The sequence below is a fragment of the Cotesia glomerata genome, linkage group LG7 (genome assembly GCF_020080835.1).
Source record: "Cotesia glomerata isolate CgM1 linkage group LG7, MPM_Cglom_v2.3, whole genome shotgun sequence".
Taxonomy (NCBI): Eukaryota; Metazoa; Arthropoda; class Insecta; order Hymenoptera; family Braconidae; genus Cotesia; species Cotesia glomerata.
This window is the reverse complement of record NC_058164.1, coordinates 9417117-9435765: the sequence shown is the minus strand read 5'-3', so window position 1 is coordinate 9435765 and position 18649 is coordinate 9417117. Positions and strand designations below refer to the sequence as shown.

At 31.2% G+C, this 18649-nt stretch overlaps 1 long non-coding RNA gene across 1 annotated transcript; it reads right to left on the bottom strand.

The window, feature by feature from the left end:
* Positions 1–4854: 4854 nt before the first annotated feature.
* On the bottom strand, positions 4855–10458 carry LOC123269333. The gene is made up of 3 exons (XR_006510384.1): positions 10369–10458; positions 5026–5148; positions 4855–4931 (listed from the first exon to the last, which is right to left on the bottom strand). It is a non-coding gene; the product is annotated as an uncharacterized LOC123269333 (long non-coding RNA).
* Between the last annotated feature and the right edge of the window lie 8191 nt (positions 10459–18649).

Sequence of the window (18649 nt, the reverse complement as noted above, 5' to 3'; positions counted from 1 at the left end):
CTTTATGACCAAGATGTCTCAATATCGCAAGATATGAAAAAAATATCGACGTTCTAATTAACAAATTGTCTAACTCCATTTTAGACAATCTTCCATTTGTTCGAAGAAACAATTTGTGAAAATTTTATTATCACTTAAAAAAACCATTTAATATCTAATAAAGGTATAATATTTTGGTTTGGATCATTCAAATAATTTATAATTGGACTATTGCTACATTAAAATGTTAAAAAATTACCCTCTACAAAATAAGGAATTAGACCAATTGCTAATTAGACCGTCAATATGTAAAAAAATACAACAAAATTATTGAAGCAGCAAAAGATGTCAGACAAAGATAACAGAATATACGCAATAGGGCTGTTAATAAATAAATAAAATTGCTTTCAATGCACATAACTACAATAAAAATATGGTCTAAAGTAAACTTTTAACTTCCCGCTAAGAAAATCGAAGATTTTCAAAAATCGGGAAGTTATTGTTTTCACCCCGTTTTACAAAAATCGAGTTTTCATCAGATCTCGACGTTTGAAGATCACAGGAAGCTTCCCTGACTCTTCCCGCGAGGTTGTCACGGTGTCTGTATGTATGTGTGTGTGTGTGTGTGTGTGTGTGTGTGTATGAAAGTATGTGAACCGCTTATAACTTTTGAACGGCGTGACCGATTTCATCGCGGTTGGTGCCATTCAAAAAGGGCTTGACCAAACTTAGATTTTGAAATCTATTTGGACCGATTCAGATCAATAGATTTTGAGAAATCTTCAAAAAACTGAAAAAAAAATTTTTTTCAAATGTGGTTTTTTTGGAATAACTTTTAAACGGCTTGATGGTTCAATTCCAAAAACTAATCAGCTCTTAACCTCAAAAAACCACGTCGATCGCCACCAGTCCGGTCAAAATCGGTTGATTCGTTCGAGAGATATCGTGAACGAAAGAAAACCGAAAAAAGTGTTTTTTCGGAATAACTCCGAAATTCCTAGCGCGATCAATTAAAAATTTAAGATTCTTTGTGAGGCTTGAAAAACTGTGTCGAATGCTGCCAACCGCGTGAAAATCGGTTTATTCATTCAAAAGTTATTGCGGTTTAAAAATTCAAAAAATAGTGTCTTATCAAATCTCTATCAGACTTTTGAGCTCGAAGAGCTCAAAAGCATAGAAAAGCAATCTTTTTGAGCTCGGAGAGCTCAAAATAACCCATAAATTGTATTTTTAAGCTCGAAGAGCTCAAAAACGTCATTGGTGCAATTTTAAGCGCCTAAGTATGGAATTAGCGGGAAGTTGCAGGGATGGCCTTCAGGGTCAACCGTTTTTCTAATTTTTTTTTTTTCTAATTCTAATTTTTCTTCTCTCTATTTAATGTCAACTCTCTATAACGTCATAAAATTCACGGTCCCTTCAGTGTCGTTATATTTACACTGTATATATATATTAGACTGTTTCAAAAATATCGACAATTTTTTTTTCTTATTAATATTGTTCGAAATAACGAAAAAAAAATCCTGTAAAAATTAGAGCTCTTAATATTAATATTAAGAGGTGCCGAGTCGAAAATTTCAATTTCCCATTTGATTGACGTGGGAAAATTTTTTTTTCTTACTTTGGAATTTTGTAACTCTTTAACAAGTCATCGGACAAGTTGAGTCAGAACATATTTTTGTAGAGAATTAAACGCTCTACAAAAAAAGCTCTCTTATAATTTTTCGATAAACCGATGCGTTTCGAAGATATTCAACTTTAAAATATAATTTATAATATTTTCTCATTTTTTTCCAATTTTTTGACAAAACTATTAAGTTTATCAATAAATTTTGTCAAATTTTTCAAATTTTTTGTATTCTAAATTTTATTTGGTTTCACAGATCCTTTCATTCAACTGTCAAATTTCTAATACTATCGTACCTTGATTTGCGATCATATATAATTATATATATATATATATATATATATATATATATATATATATATATATATATATATATATATATATATATATATATATATATATATATATACAAATATATACACATTGTGTAGAAGAACATAGTGTCCCCTCCCCCTATCATCCAGTTTCCTGCGCTATCGAGTAAGCAAAAGGGAGACGGGATAAGGGATAAGATAAAGCACGTGAATTACCCGCTTCGTTAGTCAAGGGAAAAGAGATCCCCGCGGTAGTACCAGAGCTAGGCAACGTGTAAAATGCTTGGGGATTTGACAACCCAGAGAATAAGAAAAAAATATATAAAACAAAAGGACGATCCTGTGTAATGCTTTACTGCTAACTCTATTCTATCTATATTTATATACATGGATAGGAGAAGAAATCAAGAAATAAATGCTTACGAGGAAAAATGTCGAGACTCTCTAGTATTTTTGCTTCCACATACCACAATCATTACCTTGATTTACTTCTCGACATCATAAGATTATTTCTTTTTTTTTTTTTTACATTTGTGAATACTTTAAGTCATGTTCTATTCTTGAAATAATTAATTAATTGATTTTGAAGTAATTAAAATACCATACCATCAGTCACCTAATTTTGATCTTTTCAAATAAATTCTGTAAATAAGTTGGAAATAATATAAATTAATAAAGAAATGTGCGGAACAAAAATGAGTTTGTATATCTTATTGAAAATAATTTATGTCAAAGTTATATTAAGAATTAATTAATAACACATAAAATATGGTGCTAGGTCAAAACAACTCAGACAATACAACTCTGACTTTAATAACTCCGGACAAAACAACTCCGGACAAAACAACTCAAGACCAAAACAACTCCGGACGAAACAACTCCAGACCAAAACAACTCCGGACGAAATGACTTAGGACTAAAACAACTCCAGACGAAACAACTTACATCCAAAATAACTCCGAACAAAACGACTCAGAGCATAAACTCAGTAATAATATCGTCATCATCAATCATCATCATCATACTCATTAATATCATCATCATCAATATCATGATCATCATGATGATGATCATCATCATAATCAATTATGATGATGATGATGATCATCATCATCATCATCAATCATCATCATCATCATCAACATCAATATCATCATATAATAATTACCGTAACTCCTATTCTTTTCCGCTTCACAGCATTATTTAAATTTGTAAAAAATGCTTGCCGTAAGATGGACGGTGTGGCTTAATGTATATAGAATAAGTGAAAGGAGATTTAGTATAGACTGGATAGCTCAAATGGTAGAGTAGCCGACATGTCTTCGGAAGGTTCTGGGTTCGAATCCCAGTCCGAACTATCTAATAATTTTTTCTCGCATATTCTATAAACTCACATTAAGATGATCCTCTCCACAATCCTTTCTCAATCCTTTCCTCCCAATTATCCTGTTACGTGAATGAGGAACGCTTCACGTAATAATTACCGTAACTCCTATTCTTTCCTGCTTCACAGCATTATTTAAATTTGTAAAACCAACACCAACCCCCGCCGGGGCTACGCTCCTGAACCCCAAGAAATTTTTAATTAAAATAATTAATGTTAATATATAAAATTAATTAATTAATAAAAGTTAATAAATTAAAATGGGCGGCTCCGCCCCCAACCTCCGCTGGGGCTTCATCCCTGGACCCCCAGAAATTATTTCTTTTATGTCAGGAGTAATTTTCTTCCGGATTTATTTTTGTCATGAGTTGTTTTGTACCGAGTTTTTTTGGCATAGAGTTATTATGTCAGGAGTTATTTCGTCCGGAGTTGTTTTGTCCGGAGTTATTTTGGCACAGAGTCGTTTTGGACAGTAGTTGTTTTGACTGGAGTTATATTGGGTGAGTTGTTTTGACCGGAGTTGTACTGGACGGAGTTGTTCATAACGGGCACCATAAAATATGTATAAAAAATATATTTTCTAAGATAACTTTAAAATTTTTTCCTTATTATTATTTTATTATTTTTATTATATTTCAACTACTTTAATAAATTTACGCATAACATGAGCGCTTAAGGCTGCACATTTTGATTTGCTAAACTTTTTGTTATACTATTTTTAATGTATTTTATTCACTTATTTTTTATATTTTTTACACTTCAACATATATATTAGATAAAAATTTTTTCCAAAAAGGTACACAGTACAATATTTTCTGTGACTGCCTTAAAGAAGTTAGCGTTAAATATTTAACTCAAAAATTTTCAACACAAATTTTTTTAAGATGAATGTTCGATTGAACTTTTTTATTATGTCTAAAACTTCGAGACGATATTTCCTTTTAATTTTGATAAAATTTGTAACATAACCTCAATGAAAAAAATCTTTGAATGCTGAAATTCAGAGCGAATGTTCTATACTAAAACAAATTAACTTGATTAATGAAAAAAAACTCTTGAACCAAGACAATAATTTTCAAGAGTTTCAGTCACAAAAAAAAAAAAAAAAAAAAAAAAGTAAATTTTACTTAATCTTAAATTTTTTGGTTCAGATTCAAGATGTTTCTTCTTGGTTGAAAATTTTTTCTCTTGGATCAAATTAATTTTTTTATCAGATTAGTTCTTTACTTAAAATATGAGCGGAGTAAAGTAATAAAGTCATCAAATTTTCAAGAGATGGTATTTTATTTATTTTCAGGCCAGTGATATGTTTATGAAATACAAATGTGATCCGTTGTAACTTTTATCACAAATCCAAATTTTCATGACAATTATTTACAAATTTTTAAATTTCAAATCGTATAAATAATAATACATTAAATTCATTAAACGCTAATTTTATTACAACTCCATCATTTTTTATTTACCATTTTGAACACCAAAACAGCCAATAGAAAGACAGTTATTTTTTCTTCTTTGTAAATTGAATAATTTAAAGCCAGTAATTTTGGTAAATTGTATCACACAATCCAAAGATAAAGAAACCAGGATTACATACCAAATCACCACAGCAATTACTTCCTAATACACACTTTAAATAAAAAAAAAATTAAAATTAATACCGGCTCAAAAAAATAATTTTATTTATAGTAATTAATTATAATTATATCTCTTTGTATACATACGAGAGATCCTTCAGCTGAGCAGCTCTCTTTGATCACACTCGCTCTGCTCAAGACCACAAATACTCCAACAATTTCCAAAATTATCAACAGCTTTGACATGTTTGAATTTTTGAATAAACTATTCTGTAATTAAATAATTTTTTTTAAAAATGTGCTATTATGAAATCAAAATTAGAAAGTAAAAAATTTAAGTAAGTTTTTATTAAAATGTTGCTTGCTTTAAATTTTTTCACTTGAAATTTAATTAAAAAAAAAAATTAGAAAAACGGTAGACCCTGAAGGCCATCCGTGCAACTTCCCGCTAATTCCATACCTACACGGAGAAAAATTAATAATAGTATTTACTATACGAAAATATTAACTCCTACTATCTGAAATGTTAATAAAATTAATTAGTCACAAAATAATAGGTGTTATCATTGACAATTGTACTAGTTACTATTAATAACGGTAACGATTACTATCGAAAATGATAATTGTAATTATTAAAAATTATAACTGATATAATCGAAGAAGGTAACTGTAACCATCTCAGATTGTAAAAATTCTGAAAGAAAAAATAATATAAATTTATTTTATTTAATTCTTTATTTGCATCCATATTTTAGTTATGAACATTTTTTCGTTTGAAATATTAAAACAAATAATAACACAATCATTTAAATCCATATATGATAAAAATTTCCAAATATTAGAGCTGTTATTGATTATTTTGAATGATTGACTATGATTATCAAAATAGCAATCTTCCATAATTTGGGTTACTAAAAAAGTCTTATTATAATCAATTATTAATATTTTTTCACAAGATAAAATAATGAAACATTATTTGATGGTTCCATTATAATTGAATTAATTGTTATCCTATAATCTATATTATTATGAGAATATCACTGAGAGAAAAAAACTCTATCTCTAGATTCATAATCAATAAATGATCTTATATCTTGTGAATTATTGACATTTTTACAGATATAAGCTCACTCCAACATTATACTCATCGAGACCTTTCATTTGAGTACCCACATGAATTTTTTATATATTTATATATATATATATATATATATATATATATATATATATATATATATATATATATATATATATATATCAAAAATGCAAGTGGGTACTCAAATGAAAGCTCGTTATGATTGTAATATCGGGATGAGCTTATATCTTTATAAATGTCAATAGTTAAGAAAGTAAAGTAGACTTTAACGAAAATCATTATACAATTAAGCAAAATTTTATTTATTATAGTTCGCAATTCTTGGCAGTCATATAGGGACTGCAGGTTGCTAGTTTCGATAATTTGTGCATTGAATTTCTTCAACAGAATGCCTAACTTGAACAGGTCAATGAGTTTATTTCATCTACTAGCTTTAAGAATATCATTTAATTCAATGCAGAAGAAAAATTACATGTAGTCAAGCTGATTCGGTGCATTTCAAGTTACGAAACCATCAACTAGAGCAAAGAGTATGCTCTCTTTAATTGCAATTGTTAAAGGGAAAAATTTAATTTAAATAATTAGATAATTATGATTAATAATTAGTTTAAAGCTTCATTGTATTCAACATTTTTTTTTGAAAATCTTAGATTTTTTGAAAATTATGTTTTTTAAAAAATTTTTTTTTATACCGTCAGTATGGTAACTACTACAATTCAGATGGTTTGCATAATTATTTAAATAATATTTACTACTATCGAATTCGGTTAATAGATTTTATCATAACTAGATAGTAAACTCTACTATAAAATTTTCGCCGTGTAGGTGCATAAAACTGCACTAATGACGTTTTTGAGCTCTTCGAGCTCAAAAGTCTGATAGAAGTATCATAGAACAATATTTTTTAAATTTTCAAACCGCACTAACTTTTAAATGAATCAACCGATTTTCACGCGGTTGGCAGTATTTGACGCAATTTTTTTAGTTTCATGACGAATTTTCAAGTTTGAATTGATAAAACTAGGAAATTTGGAGTAATTCCAAAAGAAAATTTTTTTTGGTTTTCTTTCGTTCATGATATTTCTTGAACGAATTAAACAATTTTGACCGGCTTGACGGCGATCGACGTAATTTTTTCATGCAAATAGCTGATTAGTTTTTGAAATCGATCAGTGCAGCTGTTTAAAAGTTATTCCAAAAAATGTCGGAGTTATGTTGAAAAAACACTTGTTTTCAAATATTTTATCGAGAATTATTCTATATCATCAAAAACGATCCGAGAAGAAATAACGAAGTAATGTCAAAAAAACACTTTTTTCGGTTTTCTTTCGTTCACGATATCTCTCGAAGAAGAATATATTGTGAGGCTTTCGCCTACCTCCGAAGAGGCCGTTTCCTGGGCTCAAAAGAGCTATACACGCACGTAATATCTCTCGAACGAATCAACTGATTTTGACCGGATTAGCGACGATCGGCGTGGTTTTTCAAGCTTAAGGGCGGATTAGTTTTTGAAGTTGATCGATAGAGCCGTTTAAAAGATATTCCAAAAAAACCACTTTCAAAAATGATTTTTAACTTCCCGCTAAGAAAATCGAAGAATTTCAAAAATCGGGAAGTTATTGTTTTCACCCCGTTTTGCAAAAATCGAGTTTTCATCAGATCTCGACGTTTGAAGGTCATAGGAAGCTTCCCTGACTACTCCCGCGAGGTTGTCACGGTGTCTGTATGTATGTATGTGTGTGTATGTGTATGTGTGTGTGTGTGTATGTGTGTTTTTTGTTTTAAGGGGGGGAATCCTTTTTACGGATTCTAGGCATAGTTGTTTGGCCTGGATATGTGGCGACTCGACGCAGTGTCATACTAAAACTTGACGCTAGCGCCCCCTACCCACTAAACCCTAAACCCCTTTTCCTCTTTCCCCTAATCCCTCATGGAAACCGCCGTTAGGCATTACTTCGTAGGGAGGATCTAGCTACTGCTCTTTCTTCTGGTAGCTAAGGTGTTATTTTACCTTTCTTCTAGTTGTTGTCATTTGCTCTTCTTCTTTCGATGGAACGCAAGTCTATGAGGACTTCTGTTGCAAATGTGCTGATGGCGTTCCAGGAGGCTCTTGATGACAACATTGCTTCTACTATTGTCTCTGGTTGGATTTTCGTCTTTAGGATCATCTCCAGCTCATCTCGCTGTGGGTAAAATCGTGGGCACTCAAAGAAAACGTGCTCCGCGTCTTCATTGATTCCTGGGCAGGACGGGCACTCCGGCGAATCATCATGCTTGAAGCGGTGAAGATACGTCCGAAAACATCCATGTCCTGACAACAACTGCGTCAGATAGTACTTGACCTCGCCATGACTTTGGTTTAGCCAAACGTCGATCTTCGGTATGAGACGGTGTGTCCATCTCCCTGTTGTCGCGGCGTCCCACTGCGATTGCGATCGTGCGATGCTGTTCTGCCGTTCTTTAGCTCTGAGTTCCTCGGCACTTAGCGTGGTTGTCCTCTTTCGTTGGTAAAGGTTCCGTCTTTCCTCAGCTAGGACTCTGAGCGGCAAAGTTCCGGAAATAACACACACTGCTTCCTTTGATATTGTTCGAAAGGCGCTGGCTACTCTTAGCACGCTCAGTCGGTAAACTGGACATGCTTTCCTCCATGATTTCCTCCAACGTACCAGGATACCTACGAAGGTTAGTCGCTAGCTACTTCACAGATAGAGTCCTGAGATATGACACGAAGAATGGTCCAAAGGAGTATGATGTTACTGGAGGTGTACCGCAGGGTTCTGTTCTCGGTCCACTTCTCTGGAATGTCATGTACAACGGATTGCTGAGACTGAAACTACCAAGAAATGTCAAACTGGTAGCGTACGCGGACGACGTAGCCGTAGTAATCGTCGCCAAGCATCTTGATGAAATAAAACATATGTTCGCTATCACCTTTGAGCGAATTAACCAGTGGATGGACACAGTAAATCTACAACTGGCTAAACAGAAGACCGAGGCTGTACTTATCACTAGCAGAAAAGTGGTGGAAACGATCAATCTAAACGTCGGAGACCAAGAAATCACATCCCAACCATTCATTCGATATCTGGGAGTGATGCTCGATGCCCAACTTAACTTCAAACAACAAGTTGAACACGTGACCGCCAAAGCATCAGCAGTAGTAGCTAACCTAGTACGATTGATGCCCAACATCGGTGGCCCGAAGCAGACGAGGAGGTCATTGCTATCATCAGTAGTTACATCGGTCCTCACATATGGTATATCCATTTGGGCCGACGCACTTGAGATCCAAGAATCATGGAGGAAAGCATGTCCAGTTTACCGACTGAGCGCGCTAAGAGTAGCCAGCGCCTTTCGAACAATATCAAAGGAAGCAGTGTGTGTTATTTCCGGAACTTTGCCGCTCAGAGTCCTAGCTGAGGAAAGACGGAACCTTTACCAACGAAAGAGGACAACCACGCTAAGTGCCGAGGAACTCAGAGCTAAAGAACGGCAGAACAGCATCGCACGATCGCAATCGCAGTGGGACGCCGCGACAACAGGGAGATGGACACACCGTCTCATACCGAAGATCGACGTTTGGCTAAACCAAAGTCATGGCGAGGTCAAGTACTATCTGACGCAGTTGTTGTCAGGACATGGATGTTTTCGGACGTATCTTCACCGCTTCAAGCATGATGATTCGCCGGAGTGCCCGTCCTGCCCAGGAATCAATGAAGACGCGGAGCACGTTTTCTTTGAGTGCCCACGATTTTACCCACAGCGAGATGAGCTGGAGATGATCCTAAAGACGAAAATCCAACCAGAGACAATAGTAGAAGCAATGTTGTCATCAAGAGCCTCCTGGAACGCCATCAGCACATTTGCAACAGAAGTCCTCATAGACTTGCGTTCCATCGAAAGAAGAAGAGCAAATGACAACAACTAGAAGAAAGGTAAAATAACACCTTAGCTACCAGAAGAAAGAGCAGTAGCTAGATCCTCCCCTCACGAAGTAATGCCTAACGGCGGTTTCCATGAGGGATTAGGGGAAAGAGGAAAAGGGGTTTAGGGTTTAGTGGGTAGGGGGCGCTAGCGTCAAGTTTTAGTATGACACTGCGTCGAGTCGCCACATATCCAGGCCAAACAACTATGCCTAGAATCCGTAAAAAGGATTCCCCCCCTTAAAACAAAAAACACACACACACACACACACACATACACATACACACACATACATACATACAGACACCGTGACAACCTCGCGGGAGTAGTCAGGGAAGCTTCCTATGACCTTCAAACGTCGAGATCTGATGAAAACTCGATTTTTGCAAAACGGGGTGAAAACAATAACTTCCCGATTTTTGAAATTCTTCGATTTTCTTAGCGGGAAGTCAAAAAACTTGAATACTTACAGAACAGAGAAACGTGATAATTAATTCTTACGGTCGTGCCTTTGTTTACTGCTCTGACGATTTTTTTGATTCCGACCATTAAATACTTGTAATATTCCCCTTCTTTTTTTCCTAAATCACAATCTTCAGTGTTATAATTAGACAAAAAAATCTACGTAACTTTTTTCAGCTAACTATTTTGTCACGTATACACATTTTGATCACCTTGAAGGTAATATAATAATAATTGATTTTTTATTACCTAAGTAAACTCGTAATATTTTAAATTTAGAAATTAAATGATACGCTTCTTAATTCTCTAAATATTTCCTAATTCATTTATTTGCCAAACAAATTTTATTTCTTTTCATTAAAATTATCAATATTGCTGTAGGTGACAATTTTAATGATATTTTTTTACATAATTTACTTATAATAAAATAATTAACATTCACCTTTAAATGTTCGCTGAATAACAAAATTTTATCTTTGCTGAAAAAATTGATCGTTATTTAACATTTTATTTTTATTACTTGAAGATAGAAATTATGTATCATTTATAATAATTCGTTATTAATTTAACGATTACTTGCAGTCATAGGAAGTCTTAAATTTATTAATACATTAAAAATCATGATAATTCCAAAAACTTTTCCTATGAATCGCCCTGCAGGCAAAGACAATTTATTACTTTGAGTCAATAAAATAAAAAATTAATTTCTTTTTATTTAATTACTCGATGATTAGATTTTTAAAAATAATTTGTTAGTGTACTGTAGACGAATTATCCAAGACAGAATTATCTCTCATGTTTCTATCACGTGATTTGATTAATGATCTAACAAATCAAATCTTTTATAGTAAAAATAATATCACAACTTTTTGAAAATTAAATTTTAAAAATTTACGATAGTTTTTTTTATTTTTATGTTTTGATGGACTTGCTCAACCGATTGGCTTAAAAATCTGATTAGATTTAAGTTTCAATAAGCTTCTTAAAACGCAGTATCATGTATCTTAATCAGTCGATTCGCTCTATGATAAAATTTTGTTTATACTCGGAGACAAAAAATAGGTATATTTCCTATAATTGCATAGGTATTTCTCCAATTTTGGCGTAGGAAAATTTAATTGATATTTCACAAATATCATGTGTATTAAAGATTGAGAAACTCACGTGGGTACTTGAATGAAAAGTCTCGATGAGAGTAACGTCGGAATGAGCTTATATTTTAAAAAATATCATTAACTGACAAAATACAATGTCATTTCTTAACTATTGACATTTTTAATGATATAAGCTCATTCCGATGTTACACTTATTGAACTCTTTCATTTGAGTACCTACGTGAATTTTTCATACATATGATATTTGTAAAAACGGCTATATATACCAACATGTATATAAATTATCTGTGATTATTTCTGGCGTAATTAATATTTAATTTATTAATATACAAAGTTGTAACCCAAGAAATCAATGATATCACTTAATAATAAGACTCATAAGAAACATAATAACTACACTGATAATAGTATATTGTGTGACTAGGGATGAAACAAAACGATTTCAGACCAGTGAAGTTGCCTGCCCGAGCGAAGCGAGGGCTGGCATTACTCGGTCTGAAGTCGTGTTTCATCCCGCGTCACACATTATATTTTTCATATAAGTTGCATTAAAAATGCTAGTTTCAATGTCTGGAACCAACCAGAACTAGATAGTTTCAGACGAACAGCGAAAATACCATTTTATTATGAAACTTATAATAAAATAGAAAGTAATAGTTTATTTTTTACCAAACATTATTCGTAAATTGACAAGTTTTCTTTTATCATTCTTATTTATGCTTAATAACAAAATTATAATATGTCAGTACAGTTAACGGTTAGAATGACAATTATAAAGGTATAAAATAAACAAACAATTGATAGGATTGAAAATAAAGCTGCGACTTCACCTCGCGGACAGAAAATCGTCATTTTCTGTCCGCCGGGAAGAAATAATTGATACCTGCCCGGCACAGTCGCATTGGTCTGAAATTGTCTAGTTTCGGTTGGCTCAACAGGCATTGAAACTCACATTTTCAATGCAGGTTATATGAAAAAAAATTAACTTGACTCAAGAGCCAAAATTTTGAACCAAGAATATAATTTTGAAGAAAATGATTTTTTTGAGTCAAGAGAATAGCCCAGAAAAAAAAATTAAAAATAACAAGGAGTCGTGAAGTTTCCACAAAGATGGTCAATGATTACTAGATAAAAGTTTTTGACCGTGTGAACTTGGACAAATATTTTACGAATAAGAAAAAGTGAAGGGGATGTTGTTAAGCAGCGTTGCACAACATTGACTGCGTAAATGTGTATATTGTTTCCCCATCAGGATCAGGAGAATCGATTGCAGTCAATTCATCTAAAAGTTTTACGACTGTAACAGTTACACAGAGGAGAAACAGTAAAGCTCGTTAAATAATTCAATAATATTCTGGAATGGGATAGAACGGGAAACTTTTAGTTAGAAAGTATTTTTGAAATATATGTCCAACGTCTTTATCATCAGCGTGCTTTATTTTTATTTATTTAGCTCGACTTTATTTTACTTTAGTTTTCAGTTGAGTTTATATTTTTTTTGGCTGTCGAATACTGCTATTTTTCTTCTTTGCCGAGAACCGAACGAGATACTCTCGGTGTTCGAGTGATGTCTTATGTCTTTTTGTCTCTTCACCCCTAAACTCCAGTCGAGAGTTACGCAAACTTCTTCCAACTTCAATTTACTCTTACTAACATTTCACATTGCTAACAGACTGCCGTCCCTGTCTTCCATCTTTCTACTATTATATCTCCTATCTTCTGCTCATTCTACTGCTCGAGTATGGTATTGTAAAGATGATGACTAACCGCAATAATAATAATACTACCGACTTCTCTTATTAGTCGATTCAATATTTTTTTTACTCTCTATTTCATGAATATACATTCCTCTATTGCTTTGATACTTAACTTATTGAATGATAACCAATTGTTTTTGTAATTGATTTTCACCAAAGTTTTGTAAAAAATTTTTCACGGCTTGTAATGATATATCCTAAGCCGATGAAATAATTAAGTTAATTCGTGAAAAAATTTTGAATCTTCGATATCATTTTGAAAAATTTCTTTATAATTGATAAAGTAGAGAAATTATTGAATTAATTAAAACTTACATGAAACGAAAATTCTTTAGTCACGCTTGAGTTTTATATTGTTAATATTTCATTTTTTAATTTTTATTTTTATGCAATACCAATTATTATGACGGAGTTATCATGGAAATAATCAAAATTTCTACCGAGTATAGTTCAAATTATACGGGATATTTTTTCGGATTATATCCCGTGTAATCTTACACTATATAACCAGAAAAATTACTCGATTAAATCGGAAATTACACGGAGCATAATCCAAAAATAATTTAGTATAATCTGGAGTATATTTGCTATTTTCTTAAATTTTTTTTCACCACAGATATCACTGAGTATAATATGACTGGATATGCAGTGTCATTTTGTTCTTTCCGTGTAGTTCAAGAATTTTTCTGCCTGATTCAGGGCAAAAACTTTTTCAAAATTATGTACTTGATTTTTCTTCAATCAAGTTGATTTTTTTGTCGGTAACTTAGAAAATGAAAATTTCAGTTTATTTAAAGTTCACGGGTATTTTATTAAAAAGAAATAATTTTTTATCTTTAATTAATCATTCTTTATTTATAAATTATTTTTTGTATTAAATGACAAATTTTAGACTCCGAAATTTTACAATAAATATTTAAAACAAAAAAAGGTTATGAATTATTGTAACATTTCAAAAATTTTTTCAAGTTTTAAATGAATTTCGTAAACAGTTAATAATCTTTAAAACAAGAAAAAAATAAGTGCAAAATTTCTCTAGTTTCGTATTTTTCAATCAGTCTTCAACGAGGAACACCCTAAAATTGAAAATAACACAAAAAGAATAAAAAATTAATTGATTTTCATTCAAAGAATCATTCAATTCTTCCAACTCAATTTACAATTAAAAATTATAATTTTCTTCAAATATTGAAAAACTTTTATTTAAATATACAAAAAAAAGTTATTTTTTCATAAAAAAGTAAGCTTTCCTTTACTTTGATTTAAGTTGATGATAAACACACATAAAACTTTTCATAAAATACGTTTTTAATTAAAAAAGAATAAAAAAATAAAACTCAGCAGTCTCCTTTGTAGATTTTGTCAAAACTAACGAAAGTAACTGTCAACTATAAATGAACAAATTTTTCCTCAGAACTATTAATAATAAAAATAGAAGAAAACTAACTTTTTTGTTTAAATAAAATTTTATCTAGTGAAATCACAAACTGGAATAAATAATAAAACTAAAAATTTATATGAAATGGTTTAACTAAAGTTAGTTGTTAAATTTGAATTACTTATGTATATTTAAGGCTGCTAGTTACTTTACAACCGTGAAATGAAGTTTCTCACTGATGTTAACAAAATAAAGCTTTATAATAATGTATAATGCATACAAAATTTTGTTTACAGTACAACCTTCAATTAAATTGACAATTGGAAGTTTGTAACTCTACACCTCCATAATATAAACCTAACCAGCAAACAGGAGCAACTAGGCTGTTTATTACTTCGCATCTCGTTCACCAAGCAGAGGAAACATCGTTACGACGTGGAACGTGCAAGGAAACTGACATAAACTGTTGGCAAAGTATAAAGTGTTGGTAATTGACTTTTTAACTTGTCCGTTTTATACAAGTATATATTATATATTCTATCTGTGTTTATGAGTTATTATTTTTTAAAAATAATAAAATCTAAAAACATGAGATGACACAAGACGTAAAATAAATGTGATGATAGATAAACTAAAAAAAGGAACTTTTCGTATATTATATATATATTGTATCTGATATATATCGTCCATACTCTCGCTCGCGTTAGCTCTAAATCCGTTAAAGAATAAAAAAATTTATGTTTCGACTGTAAGTTGTAAAAATAAAATCCAAGAGAGGAAAATATATCTATATGGTGGGAGTTGGAAGATATAAAAATAATGCATTCAGTGTTGTGCATTAATATTTTTGTCGAGTGTTGAGGCTAGATATTTTCGTAGTATAAAGCAGTTGTCGATCATAGAGTGCTTGAGAATCTTGGTGTAAGCGATCGAGGTCACAATTTTGTAATTTAAAGCACGTCCTAAAGTTTTCTTCACTCGAGACACCTGAGGTACACCGAAAAACGTGTCCAGAGTTTACGAATCATATTTTTATAGTCATTTTCGCCGAACGATATTTTCATATTTTTGTATCGGAACATAAACAGCGTAATATAATCAACTTCGTTTTTTTTATTTTTCAGCATGAATTATTTAATTCCTCATCGGCAATATTTTTTTTTGATGACTATATCATATACAAATTGTTATGGTAAATAGTGAAACGGGAAAAGTCATGGGTTTAGGTTCGGCTATCGGCTAGAACGAAATTAAAGTCACTAATGAAAATTCAAAATTTTTAATTAAACAATAAAAATTTTAATAATTTTGGCTTGAAGGTAAAAAAATTTTTATTTAATATTATAAGTTCTATTTTACAAGCGAATGCTCATAAAAAAGTTCATAAATTTATTATAATGAATTGCAATTCAGTGACTGTTGGTATTAGAGATTGATATGACCAGCTGTCGGAATGATAGATAAGCGTTGATCTGTTGATATAATATTAGATGATGATATCAAAGTACTATATAAGCAAGTTTTTTGGTAGTAAACACGTTGATAGCCACCTTAACTAAAACTTGCCGTCAATCTACTGCCACAATTTGAAGCTAACTTGACGGAAAGATTTGGACACGGAGCTTAGATGGATCTATCTAAGCTCCGTGGATTTGGAATAGCAAGCGGTTTCAGTTAAGTTGTCTCTAAGTTGCTCTGAAATTTGACGTCAATACTTGCACAGCAAGTATTGACGTCCAATTGTAGTCAAGTTGAAAAGAAATTTGCCTACAAGTTTAATTGTTAACTGCTATTTAAATTGCGGCTGTCGATTTTCGTCAATTTTCTTACAACTGTTATTCAGTGAAGAATTACCGCAATTACTTGATGTTCAGTTAACTGTAAGTGCTGAAAGTCAACTACTTTCTAAAAAAGCGTTGGTTATCTCCAGACATCAATTTGATGGAATATACTTGAATATTGACCTTATCTTCGGAAGAAAGTATAATTTGAAGCAAAGAAAATGTTTAAGAAGGTGAAATTGTCTCAAAGATTAAAATAAATTGAATACTGTTGTTACTTCTGTCCATCTTATATTTGATTAATTTTAAGAGAAATATGAACAACTATTTTTGTGTAAAGACAACAAAACGCTGACAACACAGTAAGAAAATTATTTTGTACAAAAATAGCTGTTCATATTTCCCTTAAAATTAATTAAAATGACTATTAAAATATTGTGATGTGTCTGACACGATAATTTGCAAAAGTCTTATTTTTTTTACTTCTATTTTTTTTTCTTTTTTTTTTTTTTTTTTTTCAATTGACGTGCTTTGACTAAGTTAATTTAGTTTCTCAATTAAATTCTACTGTAGACGGTTATACAATCATATTAATTTTATATTTTATCCTTTATGAGCCGTGAAAATTTATTTCATTAAATTTTTCTTTTTTTCCTTTGGAAAAAAATAAATCATGCGCATATAAAAACATCTAATAGTTGATAATATAATTTTAAATATAAAAAAAAAAAACTTAAAATTATCTGTAATAAAACAACATGCTTTCATCTTTACTTTCTGTTTTCTTAAATAATCCATGACAATATTACATGTAAGGCCATTAACTCGACGGATTAAGTAGATAAAAATTTAACATCTATAAAACTTTTAGTAAACATTGATATTTATTTTTCTACATTTCAGAGATTAGAATACAAATAAACACAAAAATACTTTCTTATACTTGCAGAGGAGTATGAATTATATAACTCATAAAATTTCATGATAAACCAACTACACTGTAAAAAAAACCGGGGTAAGTCCAAAGCGGTGTAGGTGTTAAAATTTGCGGTGTTAAATTCCAACACCGAAAGTGGTGTTAAAATAACACCGCTGCCGGTGTAAATATTTTTTTCCGGTGTTAAAATATTTTTTGATGTTGAAGATATTTTACTCTGTGAATATTTTTATTCACTAAATTACTACTATTGGGCAGTATATTCATTAATTCATAAAACTATTAATTATTGAAATGGTAGGTGTAAAATTGTATAATTTTTAAACAAAGTCTGTATTACATAGGTAACAATTTAAATAACTACAAACCGAAATTAAAATTTGTTCTGGATGATACTCATAGACTTTTTATATTTTTTTATGTCATACATTTTTTTCTTAACTTTTATAGGCACAATTTTGTTTATTTCAGTAAAAATCATAAAAATTACACCGGCCCACAAAAAAAAAGTGGTCTGTACTTTTGACTGGACCTACCTATCTTTATGTATTTCGACGTACTGAATCCGAATCTGAAGTCAGTTTTGCCCGCACACCCTCAAAATTATGAGTAAAATGCAAAAAACCGCCAAAAAAAATTGCGAAAAAACTGCAGTCATCGTTTTCTTCATTCTACTTATACTTCATTTTTTATAGATTTTAAAATTTTGTGAATATTTCAATTCTAAGATCATATTTCATCCATTGAAATGCACCTGAGTCATTAACAATCGTGATTAATAGATTTTTTCTCATATTTAAAACTGCAATTTTCTCGATTTTTTTTATTTTTTGAGATTTTTTTTAAATTTTAAAACGTCAATAGGACAATAAAACTTCAGATTCAAATTCAGTGGAACAAAGTACATAAAAATCATACTCAATCTGAATTCAAAAAATTTTTTTCATCTCGATAATTTCGATTTTTTATAATTTCTTGCCTTTTTTTCGTTTTTGCAATTTTTTCAAATTTTGACGGATCAAGGGGCTACTTAACGTTTAGATTTAAATTCAGTGAATTGACGTACATAAAAATCATACTTGATCTGGGTTCACAAAAATTTATTCATCGCTGTGACTGCAGTTTTTCGCAATTTTTTGCTTTTTTTGGGTTTTTTTTTTGCATTTTACTCATAATTTTGAGGGTGTACGGGCAAAACTGACTTCAGATTCGGATTTAGCGCGTCAAAATACATAAAGATAGGTCTGGTTAAAAGTACAGACCACTTTTTTTTGTGGGCCAGTGTAATGAATACTACTTTAATATATTTTATATTTATTTT